Source organism: Macrotis lagotis, chromosome 1 (genome assembly GCF_037893015.1).
Source record: "Macrotis lagotis isolate mMagLag1 chromosome 1, bilby.v1.9.chrom.fasta, whole genome shotgun sequence".
In the NCBI taxonomy this organism is placed as follows: Eukaryota; Metazoa; Chordata; class Mammalia; order Peramelemorphia; family Peramelidae; genus Macrotis; species Macrotis lagotis.
In genome coordinates this window covers 801,883,533-801,903,498 of record NC_133658.1, presented here as the reverse complement: position 1 = coordinate 801,903,498, position 19,966 = coordinate 801,883,533, and the positions used below count along the sequence as shown (strand labels likewise).

At 35.4% G+C, this 19,966-nt stretch overlaps 1 protein-coding gene across 3 annotated transcripts in view; it reads right to left on the bottom strand.

Annotated features, from left to right (window-relative positions):
* UVRAG (UV radiation resistance associated) overlaps positions 1-19,966 on the bottom strand; it is a 383,712-nt gene that overhangs the window by 35,072 nt on the left and 328,674 nt on the right. The gene's annotated exons all lie outside the window — the stretch shown is intronic.

The following is a 19,966-nucleotide window of genomic DNA, read 5'->3' as shown; positions in this document are numbered from 1 at the left end:
CCTTGTCTTCAAGCAGTTTACAACTTCTTGTGGAGTAAAGGAGAAAGGAGTATCTTGGAATCAAAATTGTCTTACATAAATAATTGGAATTCTCTTAATCATTCCTGTAATCTTTGAATCCCTTCGAATTTTACTTATATTGTCTTTTTCCAATTTAAGTCTGAGTCTTACCACTGAAGCTCCCAAATAATATCTTCTTTTGGCCTCCTACAGTGCTTTTTATCTTCTTTATATACATAGATTTAATCACATCCACACACATCCACATACCTCATTTTATTTGATTTTTCTCTTCTATAAGTCTTGCTTCCCTGAGACTGGGGTATTTCAGTTTGAGAACAGGAAGAGGGAAGGGACAGGAAACATTATCTTCCACTATCATCATGTAGTAGAAAGAGCACTGGATGTTGAATCAAGAGGATCTGGGTCTAGATCTATCTGGCTTCAATATTCATTAGCTGTATGACTTTGAACATAACTTTACCTGAGTCTCTATTTCCTAATCTGTAAAGTGAGTGAAGTGGTCTAGATAATCCCTCAATTTTTCTTCTATTTCTAAATCCTGTAATCCATAAAAATGGGGATAATAAGAAACTAGAAACTTCATAGGGTTGCTAGGAAAGGGCTCTATAAAACATTAAGCATCATATAAATTTAAGGCTATTGTTATGTATTCCATGGAGTTTAGCTGTGCTCTACACAGAGTAGGCATTTAATAAATACTTGCTGAATATCTGTTGAGTGAATATATTTTAATTATTCCCTGTAATTGAAGTCATGTGAGTCTAAAGGACAAATGTTCAAGGATGCTGCAGACAGATGCAGGATCAAACAAAAGAAAGAGTTCTGGATTTGGAAACCAAAATTCAAGTTCTGTTCCTTGATATCTATATGACTTCATGCAGTCACTTACTGTTCATGGGTCAAAGCTTCTTCATATGTAAAATGAAGGCATTAGAAGAAAATGGCTTCTGAGGTCTCTCAGTTCTGTGTCATTCTGGGAGGGAACTGATGTTAGGTAAGTGGCTGACTGGCAATGATTAGAAATGGCTTTCTTTAAGAAAAAGAATATACCTAAAAACAATAGGTGATATACTTAAAACTATTCAAATTTGTATGGGGGGGGGAGAAAATACATCTAAATTTGTATAGAGAATTGGAACTGTTCAAAGTAGAAAAGAGAACCAAAAATAACTTTTATATCTATGAAAGGTGAGCATTAAAAAGGATGTTGACCAGCTGGTTTCCATCCTGTCTGAAGAGAGAAAAAAAGAGGAAATGGGTGTTAACCACAGGAGGAGGCCTGTAAGTTAAATATAAGGAAGAATTTCCTGCAGTGAGGGTGGTTAAACACAGGAATGAATTATGAAAGGAGCCTGGTCCTCTTGAGATCTTCAAAAAATGGAAGAGATGCCCAAATGCCCAGTCTATTACTTTCTGGAGTCAGATCTTGTCTATGGCTAGTTTCTTGGTATCAACAACTTGTAACCAAATCACCTAATTCCTTTTATTATTGATAAGTCCTTTTTATTCAGAGTAGGAAAAGTCAGCTCAAAAGAATATCTAAGAGGCAGGCCTGTAAAGATGTAGCTACCTTAAACTTTCCCTTGGAGATTTCAAAGACAACTTCATTTGACCTCTCGTGAAAAATACAGCCTTAATCAGACAGCAGATCTTTGAGGATCACCTGACAGTAAGTTTGGAAATACCATATGCACAAGATGGTAGGAGAATAGATAGGCAAATTCAAAGTGTATAAGGAGACAAACATAAAGAGATTTCAGTACTGGTTACTGCCTCACTTTCAAAGGCAAATGGATTGGTTTGAATAAGCAAGATCATTATATCATTTATCATTATGTGATTTAAACAATAGATTAGATCATTTTATCTAGGTTGGAGTCCAAAGTCCAAAGCTAACAAAATTGGAACTCACTCATGGTAGTGCTTACCGAAGTCCTAGAGTACATTCATATTCTCCTTAAAGCTACTGATTATGATGGGTTAAATTTGCTGAAAAGCCCAATGTGGGAACAGAGTGGCCTTTCACAAATGGGAAGATTGGCCTCAGTTTCATCCAGAGGCATCAAATGAAGAGTCTGATGTTTCCTATACTTCTTCTCAGGCTCAAACTGTACCACAAAATGAGGTGTGTACTATTTTTTGGTCATTTGTTTAATATTTCTGGTGCTTAAGGATGACATTTTTGAAAGGTCCACATCTGCTACTGGAATCACATGTAGTACTTTTGATATACCTAAATAAATCTTTTTGTCTGAATAGTTCATATAAGGATAAAGGTTGTATTCCTTACGCCAATATTGATTTAAACATGAGGTGAACAGCGTACCCAATACACTGTGCAATTTTTTTCTAGCCAAAAAAAAATGTTTAGCAAAAGAATTGGCACATTGACTCACTAATTTAAAAGATTTTTAAATTGAGAACTGTATCAATATGGAATGGTAGTGAGTTCTCTGTTACTGGAGATACTTCAGGAGAATAGAATACAAATTGTTAGAGATTTTGTAGAAGTAATTCAGGTAGCTAGGTAGTGCAGTGACCTGGAGTCAGGAAGATTCATTTTCTTAAGTTCAAATCTGGTCTCAGATACTTACTAGCTGTGTGACTCTGGGAAAATCTAAGTGACTCTCTTTGCCTTAATTTCCTCATCTGTAAAATGAGTGGGGAAGGAAATGGAAAATCACTCCAGTATCTTTGCCAAAAAAACTTCAAATGAGGTCATGAAGAGTCAGATACAATTGAAACAAGTGAACAACAACAAGAATTCATTCAGTGGATAGGGGATTAAGCTAAATGATCTCTAAGTTCCTTACATTTGATGAAGTCACTAGGTGATCTCTAAACTCTGAACTAAAAGGATTCTCTTCCAAAGTATCTGTCAAAAGCCTCTAGAACTGTGGACATGATTCTGATGGCCATGGAACAATGCACAAGCTTGGGAAGTATCTGCCTAATTGGAAATGCTGTGAATATATATATGCAGTTATGGTCTTCAGTGCTGTTGTCAGCTCTACTAAGTTCAACATTTGTTACCAGATGGGGTTTTGAGGTTTCTTTTTCCTCCCAGGTAAAGTAACTTCTGAAGATTGTTCAATATATTGTATGGGGGCTATGGTGGTCAGTGATAATGAAATGAGTGAGCACATTAATGGAATCATGAGGTATTTAAAATATATTCTAAAGGACAGGGAGGCAAGAAGTACATGGGCAACATGAATAGTTTCAGGAAATACTACTACTCAGTTTGTGGTGTGACTCCTATGCCATGTGTTCAATTGCTCCCCCTGTAAGTCACATTACTAACTACTCAGGGCGATCCATGGAAATCAGTCAGTTCACAGTAAAATGGTTAAGGATATTTCTTTTTTAGTGCTTTCTTTCTCTGAGGATCATCAAGTCTCTCTGCCTCTTAAGAAACACACACACACACACACACACACAAACACGGTCCTAAGTCATTCAAGAAGTCAACCCATAGTTAACATAATCATAGTGGCAGCAGGAAACTAGGTGAAGAAATCCGGTTTTAGGCTTTCAATTATGCAAAATGAAGTGAGGGAAGAAAACAAATACAGTAAAGGAATTTCATTACTCATCTTAAAGGTCATTCCCTCTCCAATACAGTTTCTATGTCCTGCCTCCCCAAGTATAGATCACAGTGGGAAAAGTGCTAGACTTAGAATCAGAAGACTTGGTTTCAATTTTTAGGTTGTACATTTTCTATCCATGTGATCTTGGGTAAATCACTTAATTTCCTAAGTTGTAAAAATAAGATGACTGGACTAGATGACCTCTTAGGTCCTTTTCAATTCTAATTCTATGAAATTATTTCAGCTTCTGGCAACTCAGTAGCCTCATCTGTAAAACAGGGATGACATTAATTGCACTGTCTGACAGCTATTTTCAGGAAAGTGCTTTGAGGGTACTTTGTAGGTATAGAAATGGCAGCTGCTATTTTGTGAACTCATCAAAGGAAGAGACATAGCCAGACACAAGGACAGAGAACACATAGGTATTTAATAATTATTTGCCAAAAAATGAATGACACTTTAAGCAACATAACAAAGTGGGAAGAAAGTAAAAAACAATTTTTTTAGAAATTCTAAGATTAATGTGCACAGATAATTGGTCAAAGGGTTCTGCTATATTTTAGCAATGAGATAATTCTGAAGGAAGAAGATGAATGAAACAAGAAATACCAGTGAAAAAATAATTAAAAAATCTTCTCTGTCCCTAACTTTCTTTCCATATTATACTGTATCTGGGTTTCCATTTTCTCACTGTAAAACAAGAACACTAGAGCACCTGACTTTCAAGATTTCTCTTATAATTCACAGACCAAAATATTTATAGGACACCTAACACTGTGTGCACTCTGTGCTGCATACAGAAGGTATCTATTCCTAGTTTGGAAAAGTTCAAAGAAATACAGAATTTTAAGAATATAGCTAATCTTTTTGCAATCCTTCTCTATTGACAAGGCAACTGAAGAGGGAAAGTGATTTACTGAAAGTTCCATGGGAAGTTAGCAGCAGAGTTAGGAGTGGAATTAGCTCATTTGATCTTTTCATTAAATACACTGCCTAAAACATGGTATTAGTCTTAAAATGAGTGAAGCACTTTTCTTATATAACTGAGTCAAATAAGTAGTACAGTGTTGTCATTCTCATTTTACAGTTGGGAAAACTGAGGCCCATCATGTTGCCTCCCAAAGGAAGAGATGAAGAGAAAGAAGGTTCTTGGGTTTTAACAACAAAGTATCAGTAGGTTTGAGATAGGTGGAAGAATGTGTGGAGGCTATTCAAGTTAGAGGGGGTTAGTATAGGTAAAAATGAACATGTGTTTGGGAGATAGGCAGAAATTATATGGCAAGCAGAAGTGATTGAAGACTCAAGTTGGGGACTGGTCAAGGAGCCAGTTGCTTAATTTTTCTCCTCTAGCCTGTTCTCAGTCATCACAGAAAATAACCTCAAATTCAGTTTCAACATTCTATTGCTGGGATCTGTCATATAACAGCTCACATGCCTATTTTTCCCAGATCATAATTCAGCTGTAGCACCAGCTGTATATATGTTTGTTGGTTAAAGTCTTCAGCCGTTTTATATTAAGTAGTAAATACAAAGGAAAATGAGATGTTTAAGTGGCATATGGATGGCATTGTACCAGAACATTTAAGAGAATGGCCCTGGAACACTAAAATAAATAAATAAATGAATGAATAAATAAAATAAAACCCCCAAACCCACCAACAACTAATTTTCAAGGTTGTGACTCTGAATTGATACACCTGGGGCTGCTTTCTTAGGCCTAGGAAACAAATTCCCTTTGGAAAAGACTGGCATAAAACACCAAGATTACCCAATACTTGCTGTGCTGAAGCAGAAGTTTTCACTATCCTCCAGTTGCAAGCTGATCATTATAGTTCATGCCTTTGCTTGCATCATTGTTCAAGAATGGAATAGATGTTTTTCCTGTCCTATAGCCTACCTTCCCTTCAATTCTACCTAATGAAATCCTTACCTTCCTTTGAGGAGAAATTGTGATGCTACCTATTCCATGAAAACTCCCTTAAGTTTTCAGGCATTCATACTCAGGTCCCCTAAAAGAATTTCTTCATCCTAGAATTACAGGCTGGAAATCACTTAAGAAGACAACACATATTTAATCAAGAACTGCTTTCATCATGTACTCTGACAAATGCTCATGTAGTTCAATACAAGCTGGGTAGATTAGGCTTCTTATATAATTTTCTTTTATATTTCTTTCTCCCCCCCCCCCCTTACTATACTTCAACCCCCTTGCCAATCTGGTGAGCTTGCCAGTAACAAAGACAAAAACAAAATAACAAAAAAAAAAAACTCTGATTCCCATAAAGTACAGGCACTGAATTCTTTTGCAATCATTGTCTAATTTGTATTATCATTGCTTATGTGTCTTATCTCCTTTATAAGATTGAGCAACATGAAGGCAAGGTAAAGGTTTAATGAGGACACTAGATCTGGAGTAAAAAACCTGGTTCAAATCCTGATTTTATAGCTCCTATCTGTGCAGCCTTGGTCAGGTCTCTCATCTCTACTTCCTGAGTTCTTTGGCTTTGTTTCAAGTCCCACCCCAAAATCCTCCCTCATACAGGAAGTCTTTCCCCATTACCCTTCATTGGAGTGCCTTCCCTCTATACCTTTGATATATTCTGCCTATAGGTTCTTTGTACTGAGTTGTTTGCAAGTTGTCTGCCCTCTTAGACTGTGAGCTCTTGGACAGCAGGGTTTGGGCTCTTTGGGACTTTTTTTTTTTTTTGGTGGGAGTGGGGGAGAAATTTCTGACACTTAGCTCAGTATTGGCATACAGTCTATTGACTGACTTCCCCTTGTTGGCCTTCAGCATTCTCCTTTGTAAAATGGGGATTCAATACCATTTATTGGGTGCCTAAACTGTGCAAAATAAATTCCTCAAGGAAGGTCCATTTTACTTGGAGGATGCAACATTTATACAAAACATTTTATGGAGGGGAAGGGCACTGCTCCTCATGGTGGTCGAACCTTGAAGAACGTTATGACCCTAAGGGATTGGGGAGGAGGGGTGTGTGTGTGTGTGTGTGTGTGTGTGTGTGTGTGTGTGTGTGTGTGCTCGCACGCGCGCGCGCAGACAAAGGATACTCTGCTGGAGGACAGACTTGGTGAGAGGAAGTGATGCCCAAGGGTTTTAGAAATCAAGTTGGAAGCTGACCATGACAAGCTAGAATTTATCTTGTATCTGGAAAGCAACAGGGAAGTCCACAAAATTTCTTGAGAAGACCTGTCAGACCTGTGCTTCAGTCAGATTCTTTTGACAACTGTGTGGAAGATAGAATAGGAAGGGGCAAGAATGGAATCAGGGAGATCAATCAGAAGATTACAATAGCCCCCAAAACCACAATCTTTGTATTATCTGGCTTAAAAGGTTCTGAGGTAAACCCTTTGCAAATTTTAAAGTGCAAAAGTAAAGGGACTTTTAGAACCATTATTTTAGTTTCTTTTTAAATAAATCAATACCATGATATAATTCTGAGATCTGCTGAAGGGAGGAATTCAGGATCTCTACAGCCAGGCAGCAGACTTGGCTGCTTCATAATCAAAGAACATGTAGCCCTTTGCCTTCTGAGGGCCAATTTATGAATGGTGACAACCACACAGGAAGTGAAAGTGTTTTGTTTTATAAAGAAATAAAAACCTCCCTGAAGGGAATGCGTTTTTTTACCCTCTGCTCTGGTGGTTGCCAGGCTCAGGGCATTCCCTGAACCTCTGTTGCTCCTGGAGAGCTTCTGTGTTTTGAGGGTGCCAGACATGCTTGCTCCGGCAGCTCTGGAGGTTGTGGCCTCCCCATGTATGGCTCTGATGAGAGCTTCCCCTGGCAAAGTTGTCTGGGGAATGCTCTTGATAACTGCTTTATTGGCTCTCCTAGGGGAGAGCTCTGGGAAGAAGTTACTTATTCTTCACCCAGTTTTAATGATGGGGAAGGCTGCAGAGAAAAAACACTGCTTAGCAAAGGAATGGTGATTTGGAGGAACTGAAACAGCTGAAAATAACAAACGTTCAACAAATATTTATTCCACAACTACTATGTGCCAGGCCCTGTACTAGGAACAATATTTCAGAATACTGAACAAATAACCTCCTAGAAGAGTCAGGAACCTGATTCCAAGATTCACCTTATGCTACAAATTCAGTCTGTAACCATCCTAAAAAATGATTTTACTTATTGATTCTTCCATTTATATCTTTTCCTGCAGTTTACCAAGACAATCCCTAAACTCATTTTGACTATCCTTTGAATAGACCTTGTCTTTTTTATTGCTTCTATGTCCTGGTTCACACTCTCCTCCTCCTCCTCATCTCGTAAAATTTTTTAAAATGTGATCTTTTTTAAAGATTACACTCATTTCTGAATATCTCTCTTCCCTACTCATCAAGCCTTTTCTTTTTTTTAAGGTTTTTTTTTTTTGCAAGGCAATGGGGTTAAGTGGTTTGCCCAAGGCCACGCAGCTAAGTAATTATTAAGTGTCTGAGGCTGGATTTCAACTCAGGTACTCCTGACTCCAGGGATGGTGCTCTATCCACTGTGCCACCTAGCTACCCCCAAACCTTTTCTTATGGTAATGAATAGAAAGAAAAAGAAATGATTTAGGAAAACCATATAATGCACCAGACGTGTCTGACAACGTACTCAATAGTCCATACCCACAGTCTCCTTTCTTCAGTGCATTATCATCAAGGGTTAAGCTTGGCCATTATAATTACATGGAACTCACTTTCATTTTTTTTTTGTGTTTCCTATTTATGTAGATTTAGTCATTTGTGCTTACTTCATTCTGTATTAGTTCATGAACTGTCCCATGTTTCTCTGAATTCTTTATATGGTACAGCATTCCCTGAATTCTTTTTTATGGTTCAGAAATAATTACATTATATGAATGTATTATGATTAGTTTAGCATTTTCTAGTTCTGGACAGCAAAAGTGCTGCTATGAATATTTTGCTATTTAAGTGACTTTTCTTTCTGTCTTTGATCCCCAGTGGTAGTGAAGTCAAAGAATATGGAGATTTTAGATACCCCCCCCCCCCAAAGTGTAAGTACAAACTAATTCCTGGAATGGATGTATATGGATATATTCACAGTTCTACCAATAAGGTATTTACTATCTTTCTATTACCCCTCTGATCTATTTTTTCCTTTGCCAATTTTCTGGTTTGGAGATGTAATGTTAGAGTGGTTTTTAACAGGCAATTTTAATATTAGTAATGTTTAGAGATGTCTTATTTAGATTTAAAATCTACAATTTTCCTTTTGACTACTTTTCTTCTAGAGATTGCTCTAGCTCTTATTTGTTAATTCCTTATATAAGTATATTTCAGATCCCTAGCAAAGGTTTTCAACAAGTTCACAGTTTCCTTCTTATTTTAGCCACGTTGTGTATATGCATACAAAAAAATCTTTTAATTTCATGTCATTAAAATTCTTTTATAACCATCTCTATCCTTGGTTAAGAGTTTTCCTCCTAGTTACACTTGTGAAAATATCTCCATTCATTCTCCTCCTTCAAAAAAAATTGTTGGCATTTATAGTGTGCTTTAATATTTGTATTGATACATATGTTATCTCATTTGACCCTTACTAGGTAGGTGCTTTTATCATCTCCATTTTATAGATGAGGAAACAAGTTGAGAAAGGTCAACTCATTTGCCTAAGGTTCAACACCCAGCAAATGTGTGAGGAAAGATTTGAACTCAGGCTCTTTTAACTCTACATCTAGTGTTCTATGCACTATGTCACAATAAAGTAGGACATTGGTGGAGGTTTTCCTTTATTGATATTAATAATAACACATTCTATATTACTTTACAGATGCAGGAAGGCTTGGGCAAGCCACTTAGTTTCTCTCAGCCATTAGCTTCTTCATATGTAAAGTAAGTATAACAATAGTATCTACCTTCCCAGACATCTTGTGTTGATCAAATGAGATAATGTCTGTAAAGTGCTTAAAGTATCATATAAATGCTAGCTATTATTATAAAGCCCTTTACTAACAACAGCCCAACAGGGTAGATAATGCTAGAACTATTATACTAATTTCACTGTTAAGTCCATTGTACATCAGAGAGGTAAAGAGATCTATAATCAAAGGACTTGTAAGTTAAGGAAGTGATATTCAAACGCAGGTCTACTGGCTTAAAAGATCAGTGTTTCATTATATTCTAATGCTTCTGGTTCCATGAATTCTTGTGGTCTACAGCAAATCTATATTGGACTGACTTTTAAAGATTGTCTTTACATTATTCAATTCTTACATAGTTATTAAGTAACTTTCAAATTATTTGTGCTCATTTTACCCAAAAAGATTTTAGAGGCACTTCACATTATTCTTCCTTATATTCACTAAAGAATTGAATACAGAACCTTGCTCAGTGATTAATATATCTCCACCAATTTTATTTGATTTCAACTACATTTGGAATATTCCTCTCTCTCTCTGGCTTTCATTCTTAATTCCTTACTCTTACTTACATTACTTACCTAATTTGTTGTCAAATCTTCTCATTTCTATTTCTTCATATCTCCCCTGTTATAACCATTATCATAACTGATGTCCTTATCATCTCTTACTTGGACTAGCTCAATACCTTTTTTTTTTTTTGGCAAGGCAATGGGGTTAAGTGATTTGCCCAAGATCACACAACTAGGTAATTATTAGGTGTCTGGGACCGGATTTTAACTCAGGTCCTCCTGGCTCCAGGGTCGGTGCTCTATCCAGGGTGCCACCTTGCCTGTCCCTCACAATAGCTTTCTTTGGGAATCTGCCTTAAGTCGCTCCACTCTAATAAATCCTCCACTAAACTGCAAACATGATTTTCTTAAAGTACATGTCACACATGCTTCCCCACCCCACCCCAACTTCCCACTTAATAAATTCAAATGGTTCTCTTTGCTCTCTAGGATCAATCAAATCTTACTGTCAATAAAAGTCCTTCATCACCTGGTCCCTTCTCATCTCTTTAGTCATCTCACATTCTTCTTCTTCCATGTACTCTCTGAAGCAGTCATACTGAGCTACTTGATGTTCTTCACACATGACAATACATCATTCATCTCTGTTTCTTTGCAATGTCTATCACTTGCTTTGGTGTGTTATTTCTCCTTTTTGCCTAGCTCCTAGTGCCTTTTCTTCAAAGTTTATTTTGTATCTTTAGAATGTAAGTTCCTTGAGAGCAGACACTGCTTTATTTTTATTTATCCACAATGTTTAGCATTACGTCTGACAAGTGCTTAATCAGTGCTTATTGATTGATTCAGTTACTGATAATGAAAATCATCAAGTAAAGGTGTGAGACTTCCGTGTTCTACAAATCTTGGGACTTCTTCAGAGCTTTTCCCTGATAGCCACTTCCCAATATATTTCTCCCCATCTTTTTTTCCCCCACTTCTTTCCATTTTTAAATTCTACTTTTACAATGAAGTCATTGAGTTTTATAGTCTATGTTGATTTAATATGGAGGGTTTTGAGGCTTTTGTAAAATGTCTCTTCTTTGTGGTTTTTGACTGGATCTGATATTTCATTGGTACAGGAACTCTAGATGAAGAAACTCGCTCTCTATTATAGGCAAGCTAACCTAAAAATTCACTAGGGAAAGCTCTAAGAACACATTAGAAGGAAAAATTTTAAAGAAAGAGAATCAGCTATAAATGCTTCCATCCAATCTAAGACTGTATAAAACATTGTCAGAATTTTGTGAAAATCTGAAATAGTATCAAACCTGGGTAAGCAGGAGGCAGAAGTAGTGGGAAATATCCTAACTCCATGGCAGGAGATGAGCCTGGAGGTAGGGTGTCTAGTGAAACCTTGATGTAGCAAAAGACAGTCCCAGAGCACTGTATAGACTCTCCATGTCTAACTAAGCATCAGGCTCCCTGGGACTGAACTCCAATAGCCAGTAAGGCCAGACAAGTCCTGAAGAAGAGAAAGCCAATTCACTTAAAAACAAAAAAGGACTCTAAACATACCAACTAGGAGTGTGAATGAAGTGTAAGACCGGTGTCTTACTCAGAAATAACTTGGATTCCCAAGGGGTAAAATCCAGAAGAAAAAGTAATTTCATTAAGTCTAAGTAGTCTCAAAGAAAAGGCCAGACTGGGTAGATACTCTGAAATATAAATGTAGGGGTCAAGAGAAACAAAAATAAGGGTGTGTGTGTGTGTGTGTGTGTGTGTGATCAAATGGAATGGAACTACAGGAGGATGAGTTGCTTACATGCTGATGTAGAAGAAACAAGATCTTCTCAAAACAATGTCTTCAAAGATCAGAAACTATTTTGCCCAATGATGTGTCAACAAAACTGATTACTAGTTTATACAGACAAATGCTTCCAAATATAAAATCCCCAGATAAATAAATAGATTATTAGAAAAATAAATTGAACAAACTATAGGGCCAAATGGATTTACAAGTGAATCCTGGCAAAAATTCAAAGAATAATTAATTGAAATATTTCATAAATTTGTTCATAAAAAGGCAGAAAAAGAAGAGTCTTTCTTTCAAAGTCTTTCAATGATACAAATAGTTTTGAGTTAAACCAGAAAAGAAAATGTTGACCAATACTAGTAAAAATATTGATGCAAAAAATTTTTAAATGACATTAGCAAACAGGCTATAATTGAACCATAAAATGCTCATTAAAAGTTAACTGAAATAATTAGTAAATCCAGCAATGTTACAGGATTATAAAATAAATTCAAACAAATTAACAATTTTCCTGTATTCTACAACAAAGTGAGCAGAAAGAGAAATTATTTGGTTGTTATTGCTTTTCCTTCATTCTCGAAGAAGACTGTGACATCAGGGAGATGATACCATGACATGCAAGTGAATCAGATTTAAATGAGGAAGTGCTATACAAAGTCACCAGTCCCATGTTCTTCTCCAGAGTCTTCTGGCTCCAGTGGCCAGATGTGGAACAGAACAACTAGAGAGGGCCCTGGATACTGTGGGAGACCTTGGCTTTTTAAAACTTGGTCTTTCCCAGGTCATAGTTTGATTGAGTCAATGTCCATTTAGTCATTAAGGTTAGGTAAGAGAAATGAAACAAAGAATTACCACTTCAAAAAAGAAGAGAAAAAATTACAATCAAAATAACTATGGAATGTAGAAAATGTCTTGAAGTCTATCTTCCATGAAGAACAGGAATGATAAGAATGCAACAATTTTTTAAATATTCTTTATAGAAATAAAGACAGACCTAAATAATTTCTCAAGGGTAGGTCAAACTGTTAAAATAAAACAATAATATTATCAATGTGAATTTACTAATTCAGTAATGATCAAAGAGTTATTTCATAGAGTTAAATTCTGGAAGGAAAAAAAATCAAGAATCTTAATGAAGTAAAAAAAGGAGAAAAGGAGGATTAGCAGTGTCAGATCTCAAACTATAGCATAAAGTAGTAATTCTCAAAATAATTTGCTACTGATTAAAAAAAAATAAAAAGATTTCAGTCAGTGGGACAAATTAGATTCACAACTTGTAGTAATAAATATACACATTAGAACATGGTATTCAGTAAACCCAGGCCCTCCTCCTTCATTTTTAATTGGGGCAAAAATGCATATTGGACAAAAATGGCTGTACAAAGTAGAAAGAAGTCTGACAGAAACGAGGTACATATTAATACCTTGTGTCAAGGTAAAGATGTCATAGTGGATAGAGTGCCAGGCCTGGAGTCAGGAAGTCTATCTGAATTAAAACCCAACTTCATACAATTACTAGTGAACTATGTGATCCTGGGCAAGTCACTCCAGTATCTTTGAGAACCCCCCCCCCCCCCCCAAATGGGATCACAAAGAGTCAAACACAACTGAACAGCAACAACAGCAAATAGCAAGGTAAACTGCAATTGAACACATGACTTGGAAATAAAGTGACAGCACAATCAAATTAGAGGAGCAATGAATAATTTATCTTCTTAAATCTGTAAATCAATAATAAAGTTGTACCTCACATTTATCAGATGGGCAAAAATGACAAAAGAAAAAATGACAAATGTTGGAGAAGAAGTGGAGAAAGGTAGACTACTGCATTATTGGCAGAACTTTGAACTGGTCTAGACATTTTATAAAACAATCTGGCACTATGTACAAAAAGTTACTAAAATGGACAAATCTTTTATCTCTGCTATACCACCACTAAGACCATTTTTCAGATAAACAAAGAAAGAGGGAAAGGATCTATATGTAGGAAATTAATAACAACAGCTATTTCTGTGGAATTCAAAAGATGGAAGCTAAGAGTGGTGTCTTCCCTACTGGGAATGGCTGAATAAATTATGGTAGTTAAACTGATATAAACATGATATATATGATATAAACATAGAAATGATGAAGTGGGGCAAAATCAGAGGAAATTGGGAAGATTTCTATGAACTGATGTAAGACCAAAATGAGCAGAACTAGTATGATTCATATAATAAATAACATTATAAAGAATAACAACTTTGAAAGAGCTTAGGACTTTCATTACCACAATGATAAATCATGAGTTAAAAAGAATGATGATGGAATATGGCACTGACTTCCTGACATTAAGATGATGATTTTAAAATGCAGAAAGAAATATTTTTGTACAGGGCTACTATAGGAATTTGTTTTGCCAGACTATGAAGTTCAGAGAAGCCAGCTTAGCTGGACAGAAGAGTATGGGATGTAGAGGGATGCTCAAGAAGACAGGAAAGGGTGGTGGGGTCAGGTTTTGTAAATCTTTAAAAGCTTGAACTCATATTGATTGAGGAGGGGAATGTGCATCACCAGTTCTGTACTCAAGAAAAATGACTTTTGCAGTAGCAAGTAGACTAGAGAGTAGTGAGACATTTGAGGGACAGAGACCAATTAAGATGCTATTCAATAATCTAAGTTGATGATGGAGATGAGGATCTGAAATAAGGCTGTAGCAGAGTACATGAAGTAAAGGGACCAGACTCAATGCATTAATTTTACAGATGAAATTAAAGTCCAGAGAATGGAAGTGACTTGTCTGAAGTCATACAGCTAGTAGAAGCTCAAACACTTAGTTCAATGTTCTTTCTACTACACCACACAAGACTTTGTAATTGGCAAGAAGAAATAAACTCCATTAACTTTCCCAAACAAATTCAAGAATCATTTAATAAATGTCCACAATGTACAAAACATATTAGAAATACAATAGTAGCAAATTAAAGAGTTGGGTTATGAACCCAGGGTTTTAGACTCAAATTTTTATTCTCTTTCCACCATACCATATTGCTTACAGCATGACTTACATAAGGGAATTGATAACTCAAGCTATTAGTACTGACCATTGACATTAAATGTGGCATACTGGGGAAGACAGACTGACAGACCCTCATCAATGCCAAAATGTACTGAAAGACTTGCTTTCTTTGGCAGATATGAGATTTAGAACAACATACTACATCATTTATCATAAGTTAAAAAAGATATGTGATCTGAATATCTAAGATCATACCACTAAAACAACAAAGAACTAGAAGCAGATCATTTACCTTTCATACCCATAGTTAGGGAGTGAATTTTTCCTTTTTTAATTTTTAATTAAGTTATTTTTTCCTTTCAATTCCCCTCACCCAGAGGAAAGAAAGAAAAAAAGATGGGGAGGAGGATAGAAAAAGGAGGCAAACACAGTTAAAGCAAATTCCTATGATGATCACACCTACATTTTAGTTTATTTTTCTGTCATAAGGTGGGTAGAGTTTTTTGATGACTCCTCTATAATAATCATGGTACATTTCCTTGATTAGAGGTCTTAATCTTTCAGAATTACTAGTTTTTATAATAGAAATGATATAATATAAATTTGTCCTTATTTTTCTCACTTCATTCTGAATCAGTTCACAAAAGTCTTCCAAGGGCCCTCTGAAATAATTTCTTCATTTCTCATAGTAATATTGCCCTGAATTCCAATCACATACCATAATTTTTTCTGCAATTCCCTAGCTGATAGGCAAGGCTTTAGTTTCTGGTTCTTTGCCATTACAAAGAAAGTTGTTACACTTTTGTATAGATAAGACTTTTCCCTCTTTTTCTGATCTCTTAGAGGTATAAGTCTAGTAGTGGTATTACTAGGAGATAGGGACTACATAATTTAGTAATCTGCTGAGCATAGTTCTAAATTGTTTTCCAGAATAGTTGGACTAATTCACAACTCTATTAATAATGCAACACTGTGACTATTTTCTAGCAGCCATTCTAACATTTGTCATTTTACTTTTTATCATATCTGTCAGTCTGATGTTTGTAAGGTGGAACTTCAGAGTTGTTAAGAAAGCAATACTTAGAGCAAAAGCTCTAATTATTAGTGATCTGGAGCATTTTTTTCTTATTGCCATTGAAAGCTTGTACTTCTTGGAAATAAGATCTTTATCAGAGAAACTTGCTTCAAAGATTGCTGCCCCCCCAAGCTAATGATTTCTCTTTTAATCATAACTCTTAGATTTGTTTGTATGAAATATTTTAAGTTTGTCTGATCAAAATTATCAGTTTTTCTTCTGTGATCTTGTCTATTTTTGATTTGATCATAACCTCTCCCTATCCATGAATCTGAAAAGTAATTTCTTACCTGCTCCTCTATTTTGTCTATGATGTAACCATTTATATCTAGGTTGGGTACTTACTAAGAACTTAGTTTGATATTTGTTTAAGGCCTAATTTATACCACACAAAAGCTCTTGGCAAATAATGAGTATTTCTTTTGTAACTGGGGTCTTTGAATTTATTTAACCTTTTGTGTTTACTTGCTTTTGTATGTTGTATTTCTAATCTATTCCATTGATCGATCTGTTTTTTAACCAGTACTAAAGTATTTCTCATGATAATTGTTATCTAGTATTGTACCAGATTTTCCCTTCTCATTTCTTTTCATCATTATCCTTGAGATTTTTGACCTATTGTTCCTCTATATACATTGTTGTGAATTTTTTTTTAGCTCTATGAAATATGCTTAGGTAGCCTGATAAGCCCAGCACTGAATAAATTTAGACTATAATCCTATTGCTATATTAGATTGATATACCCATATACAATTAATGTGTCTCCAATTATTATTATTATTATTATTGTTATTATTATTATTGTTGTTGTTGTTGTTGTTGTTGTTTTTGCAAGGTAATGAGGTTAGGTGACTTGCCCTAAGTCACACAGCTGAGTAATTATTAACTTAGATCCTCCTGACTCCAGGGCTTTATACACTGCACCACCTAGCTACAAACCCCACCCCCCAACCAATTATTTAGCTTAATCTGCCTTCAGTTCAGCAGGGTTATTAACTAGATTTATTTTGGTCCTGAGTGCATGTTGACAGACAGACTCCCAAGTATTTCATACATTTTGTTGTTATTTTAAGTAGAATTTCTCTAGCTCATACTGCTGAGTTTTATTAGTAGTCTACAGAAATGATGATTTGTGTAGATTCAGTTTACATCCTGCAACTTTACCAAATTACTATTTACTTTCAATTAATTTTTTTAGTTGACTTTCCTGGATTTTCTAGGTACACATCTGCAGGAAGTGATAATTTTCTAAGTAGGATAAGAAAGTAAAACATTGATTGGGGGAAAAGATATCTAAGATATATAGACAAAAAATGGTGATGTACAAGAATAAATGCAATTTTTCAACTAATAAGTAGTCAAACACAGACATTGTTTTCAAAAGAAATGAATACTATCATAATAGGAAAGGTACAAATTATTAAGGAAACAAGTCAAAACAACTCCTATGTTTTACTTCATACTCAGTAAAATGTCAGCAATGACAAAAGGGAATAGTTAATGTTAGTGGGGCTATGGAAAGACAGACTCAATTATATAATAATGATTGGTCTAACCTTTCTGGAAAACAATCTGGAATTATGGAAGAAGTGCATAAAATGCCTATACCCTATGACCTAGAGAATCCATTGCTACCACACTGGCCAAGGAAGTCAATGGCAATAAGAAAGGCACCATATATACACCAAGATAATTATACCACCATTTTGTAATAGCAAAGAAGTAGAAACAAAGTAGCTTAAAATGATATGCAATATCTATCTAAAACTATCAGCAAGCTCCTTGAATGGAGAATGGCTAAAAAAAATTGTAGTTTATGAATATAATGAAAGGTTACTGTGCTGTTTAGAAATGATGAATATGGATATTAACAGGCAGTTTCCAGCTAAATAAATCAAAGTTATTTGTAGTCATTTGAAAAATGATCTAAATCACTTATTTATTAGAGAAAGGTAAATAAATACAACTCTGAGGTATCACCTCATGCCTGTCAGACTGGCTAAAATAACAGTAACGGGAAATGATAAATGTTTGCGGGGATGTGGGAAAACTGGGACACTAATGCACTACTGGTGTGGCTCTGAGACGATCTAACATTCTGGAAAGTAATTTGGTACTAGATCCGAAGAGCTATAAAACTGTGTATACCCTTCGAACCAGCAATTCTACTACCAGGTTGGTATCCCAAAGACATTAAAAAAAAAAAGGGAAAGGCTCTATTTCTAAAAAAAATATTTATAGTAGCTCTATATGTCGTAGTAAAGATTTAGACATTGAAGGAATGCCCATCAATTGGGGAATGGTTGAACAAGTTGTGGTATGTGATTGTAAATAATGGAATAGTATTGTGCTTTAAGAAATGATGAGAGAAACCAGGAGGGATGGGAATTCAGGGAAGCCTGGAGGGTTTTGCATGAACTGATGCTGAGTGAGATGAGCAGAACCAGAAAAAACAATGTATACCCTAACAGCAACATGGCGGTGATGATCAACCTTGATAGACTTGCTCATTCCCTCAGTGCAACAATCAGGTGCAATTTGGGGCTATCTGTGATGGAGAATATCATCTGTAAGCAGAGAAAGAACTGTGGAGTTTGAACAAAGACCAAGAACTATTAACTTCAATTTAGGGGAAAAAACCTGATATCTTATTTTTTCTGATCTTGCTATCTCTTATACTTTATGGTTCTTCCTTAAGGATATGATTTCTCTCTCATTACATTCAATTTCAATCAATGTATGCCATGGAAACAACATAAAGACTGGCAAATTGCCTTCTGTGGGAGGGGGAGGGAAGTAAGATTAGGGGAAAACTTGTAAAACTCAAAATAAATAAAATCTTTAAGAATAAAAAAAAAGAAATGATGAGAAGGATGATTTCAAAAAAACCTGTAAAGACTTATATGACTCAGTGCAAAATTAAGTGAGCAGAACCAAGAGAACATTATATGTAATAAGAATATTGTAAAAATGATCAATTGTGAATGACTTAGCTTATCTCAGCAATACAATGATCGAAGACATTTCCAAAAGATTCATAAGAGAAAATGTTATTGACTTCCAGAGAAAGAACTGATGAAAGTCTAAATGAAGATTGACAAATACTATTTTTCACCTTTTTTTTTGGGGGGGGAGTGTTTTCTTTCACAACATGACTAATACAGAAATGTTTTGCTTGATTACACATGTATAACATATAAAATTGCTTACTATCTCAAGGAGAAGGGGGAAGGAGGAAGAAACCTGGACTTCAAAATTTTAAAAAATGAATGCTAAAATTGTTTTTACATAAAACTGGGAAAATATACTATTTAGACTAAAAAAAACCTGACAAGTTATAGTTTTAAATATAGAGCTACTTTCTGGCTACTTCATCAGTGAAGGCAAAGATGTCAGAGTGTCAAAACAGTTGTGGCCCACAATACTCTTTAATGTGGCTCCAACCAGATTAAAGTCTAATTCTTAACTAATTTTAATATGTTGATTTAGCAATTAGAAAGAAAAAAAAAGCTCTCCTTTTATCTACTTGACTTGTCACTATATCTCTGGAGAAAATCAGACTGCATTTGTACTTCATATATGGACAATATTCTACTATTTTCCAATATTTTATTTCATGTGATTGTGATAATAATCTATTGAGTTAGGCCAGAGAGGAACTATTACATCAATTTTACAAATGAGAAAAATCAAAATTCAAAAAAGATAAAGGTACATGTTTAAAAAAACACCCGCAATGCAAGATGGCAGCAGGCCTGGAACAAGAAAGAAGATTTCCATCCCTTATATTCTTTTCAATAAATTTCTCTTCTCTGGGGCTTCCTATATTTTCCCTACCCCCACCATTTCTCCTCCACAATGCAGTGTTGCAGTAGGACCTTGACAGTTATCAAGTGCAGACTCTCTGCCCCCACCTCCCATTTACTGAAACCTAGCAACAGTTATTTGCCAAAGATCTCACAGATCATTTCTTTCCTATTATTATGATACAATGAATAATTGCAACAGAATTCCCAGTACTTTTTTTCCATTAACTTTCTAGTTGACAAATTCAAATTTATTCATTTTCTTAATAATGAGAAGTACATCTGTCCTT